Raw genomic sequence first — 4,237 nt, 5'->3', positions numbered from 1 at the left:
GGGAAAAGTGGGACAATTTGATAATAAAATATCAAAACCCCTTCCGTTTGTGATGAGAGTAAAGCTGCCGACAATTTCCTCTCGTGCTCCAAAAGGCCTGGAAAAATGAAAACCAAACTGGTTGGCTTGACTTCCGCTCCTTGTAAGCAGTGAGGATTTTGTACAGTCTTCTATAATATCTATATGATGCTGCTTGCTTTACAGATCAGCACACCTGCTTTGACATAGTCTTTCAGCTGAACTTTGGAATGAGGAGGAATGCATCTGTGCGGACATTCAACAGATGAATTTTCCCTGATCAGTTGCAAGAGATAAACCTGATGCGTCTCCCCAAGGCAAGAGTGCGCTCCCAAATTGCCATCGATTGCTATAGCAAATATAGTCTGTGGGTCTGTAATTTTGACAGTATAACCTGTGGGCCCAGTTGTGATCTGTTATTTGATGTTGCAATTGGCTTGGGTGCAAATGGAATATCCTGGATCTGTGTTTTTGTACCTTGCTCCAGATACATTATGGGTTACAAGTCATGATGTGTATGTGCAACCTCCAGTTTTTAGAAATGGGCTATGTCAGAAGGCCAGATGCAAGGGAGGGCACCAGGATGAAGTCTCTTGTTATCTGGTGCGCTCCTTGGGGCATTTGGTGGGCCACTGTGAGATACAGGAAGCTGGACTAGATGGGCCTATGGCCTGATCCAGTGGGGCTGTTCTTATGTTCTTAAACTACAATTCCCAGGAGGCCTTGCAGGTCTCTTGTTATCTGGTGTGCTCCCTGGGGCATTTGGTGGGCCGCTGTGAGATACAGGAAGCTGGACTAGATGGGCCTTTGGCCTGATCCAGTGGGGCTGTTCTTATGTTCTTAACTACAATTCCCAGGAAGCCTTGCAGATCTCTTGTTATCTGGTGTGCTCTCTGGGGCATGTGGTGGGCCGCTGTGAGATACAGGAAGCTGGACTAGATGGGCCTATGGCCTGATCCAGTGGGGCTGTTCTTATGTTCTTAACTACAATTCCCAGGAAGCCTTGCAGGTCTCTTGTTATCTGGTGTGCTCCCTGGGGCATTTGGTGGGCCACTGTGAGATACAGGAAGCCTATGGCCTCATCCAGTGGGGCTGTTCTTATGTTCTTACCTTGCACCAGGTGTTTTTGTACCTTGCACCAGCACCAGGTTATACAGCTGATTCCATCCACACTACCCGAGAAGCAGGTTTAACCCATTTCTGCCCAGCCCACAGGTGTACACATTTGATCCATGTTGCATATATGCAACTTTGGGCAGAAATGGCTTAATGGGGTTTTAAACTTCATATTTGGGGTTAGTCTGCCTCCAAACATGAATATTCTATTCCTAACCATAGCAGCTATCAAATATGTAAAAAATGTACTGTAAAATCATCTTCACACCTTGCTTGTGAGCATTCCAGCACATTTGGGTCTTAGAAATCTGGAAGCGAAGGTGTTCCTTCCAGGCCAGCTGTGTGGAAGGATGAGCTCATGTCAAACTTTTGCCAAGGTGCAATCCAGGATTGGCAGGGAGATCATAATGACAAAGGCTGTTTCAGACAAGGTTCATCTCTGTTCTCTCCCCTCCACAACCCTTGGCTAAGTTAGTCCATTTCCCCTTTCATACTGAAAGAATGCAAGTTCTGTACCAAGTTCTGTTCTGTGATTCTTCGGATCCTGCCCCACACTCCCACATATGTCCAGAGAGAGGGTGTGTGTGCGCGTGTATTTAATCTTCCTTTTTGAAAACTGGTGTACAAAATTACTGATAAGTTGTTTGGTTTAAAGTGTGTTATGAAAAACTCCAGGTAGTGGAAGAGTTGCATGCCTCAGTTATGTGCACACTACATGCCCCAGGGCAAAGGTCCGTGATGTTACCCCCTCTGCACCATGCCACCCCCCCCTCCGGTTACCCAGTGCCACAGAGCCTTGCACGATGTTCAAACCAACTGGGCAAGTGTTCTGAGGCTTCCCCACAGTCTTAAACAGTACTTCTGGGAAGTACTGCTTCAGATTGTGTCGGGAGCTTTACAAATCTTCCCATGTGGTCTGGAGAGCTGTGCGCCCAGGATCTTTGCCCCCCTGCCCCGGCAGAGAACAATTCCTTAACTTAGAGCAGTAGTTCTCAAACTTTTCAGTCTCTGGGGCCTTTACCCTCCTACAAAGAGTCTTTTTAGGACTTTTACAGGATACCTCTTTAGGACTTTTTAGGACACCTCTTTTACACTCCTAAAGAGGTCTCTGGGAGACCTGCCTGAGTCTGTGCAGAATCTCAGAGCGCCCCAGAGTACCTGCACATGTACAGAGGCCAATGCAGAATACCAACAAAGAGCCCAAAGAGGTGGAGAATTAGGAAGGGCAGCCAGAAATGGGAGGTGGGAGGGACAGATGAACAAAATGGGCAGGGGGCAGATGGAGGCCACTTATGGTACAGAGCTTGCGTCCTGAGTACACTTCTGTACTGCAGCGAGTCATGGACTCTTCGCTCACAACAGGAGAGGAAACTGAACGCTTTCCACATGCGCTGCCTCCGATGCATCCTCGGCATCACCTGGCAGGACAAAGTTCCAAACAACACAGTCCTGGAATGAGCTAGAATCCCTAGCATGTATGCACTGCTGAAACAGAGACGCCTGCGTTGGCTTGGTCATGTCGTGAGAATGGATGATGGCCGGATCCCAAAGGATCTCCTCTATGGAGAACTCGTGCAATGAAAGCGCCCTACAGGTAGACCACAGCTGCGATACAAGGACATCTGCAAGAGGGATCTGAAGGCCTTAGGAGTGGACCTCAACAGGTGGGAAACTCTGGCCTCTGAGCGGCCCGCTTGGAGGCAGGCTGTGCAGCGTGGCCTTTCCCAGTTTGAAGAGACACTTGGCCAACAGTTTGAGGCAAAGAGGCAAAGAAGGAAGGCCCATAGCCAGGGAGACAGACCAGGGACAGACTGCACGTGCTCGCAGTGTGGAAAGAACTGTCACTCCCGAATTGGCCTTTTCAGTCACACTAGATGCTGTTCCAGAACCACCTTTCAGAGCGCGATACTAAAGTCTTTCGAGACTGAAGGTTGCCAACAAGACCATAGGGAGGTATCAGGACACTTTAAGAAATGCTTCCTTAGGCTATTCCTAAATGAGTGTCACATTGCTGACTGAACTGTCAGGATGCACACCCAACATCCTCTCCTATTGGAGCTGAAACAGCCAATGTTTGGAACGAGTGGGAAGCGATACGACACCCTCGTTTTGCCTTCCTTCACGGAGCATGAAGTGCCAGATCTGGAGAAGTGCGCCCATGACAGAGGAATGCAGTGTTTGCAGGCAGCATAAATTGCTCCGTATCCTGGCTGATACTGCAAGTACTACTTATTTCATAGCCAGGCGAAGTTGATCGGAGCTGCTGCACAGAACTTCTTAAATGGCTGACCAAATGTCAGTTTTGTCTTCCTTGGGTTGGTATTTTTCGAATACGTCTCCATGTCCTCAAAATAAGTGAGAAATTGCTCATTAAATCTACAGAAAGACTCTGAGGCTGACCTACTTTTTGACCTCGGTGGTCAAATGTGTATTGTTGAAGCTGTCAATTAGGGGGTGTGTTTCAAAAGAGAAAGAGTATAGAATTTAGCCTAGTGGCACCCATTAGCATAAACTCTCCACGTACCGGGTTCAAACGCACTCGTAGGGGAACATGTGCAGCAGGAGGATGAAAAAGAAAGGGAGCGGTTTTTTAGACAAAAATCTGAATATATTCAAGGACTTTTCTTCGGGAATTTCCAATTCAGGACAGTTCCTTAAATAAAGGTTTTTCTTCAGATTGAGCAAATTCCACCATCTCCCTCACTTTCTGGCACTATTTAGGGACAGTGATGGTGCAAACTTGAAGAAGAAAAATGACAAGATATTAAAGTATAACTACTATTCAGATATATTTCTAGGTTGTCAGTACAGGTTGAGTCTTGGCATCTGTGAGGATTCCATTCTCAGAACCCCCATGGATGCCAACAATTGTGTTAAAGGAATTCCTTTGCCCAGCAATTTAAAAATAGCCTCTCTTACCTTTGTAGTGTGTGAAAGAGGCAGCAGGCAGACATCTCCAGGTGCTTAGAAAGGCTTTATTCCAAGACAGTGGCCCCTCCCTTCACCCAGAAGGTGATTCAAAGAAGAGGTGATAATCACTTCCACTGCATTTTTCACATGCTCAGGGGAAAGGGTGAGTAACTGTTCTAAGCGCCGATAGATA

The sequence above is a fragment of the Tiliqua scincoides genome, chromosome 7 (genome assembly GCF_035046505.1).
Source record: "Tiliqua scincoides isolate rTilSci1 chromosome 7, rTilSci1.hap2, whole genome shotgun sequence".
Classification (NCBI taxonomy): domain Eukaryota; kingdom Metazoa; phylum Chordata; class Lepidosauria; order Squamata; family Scincidae; genus Tiliqua; species Tiliqua scincoides.
The sequence above is the reverse complement of the archived record's forward strand: the minus strand, read 5'-3'. Positions refer to the sequence as shown.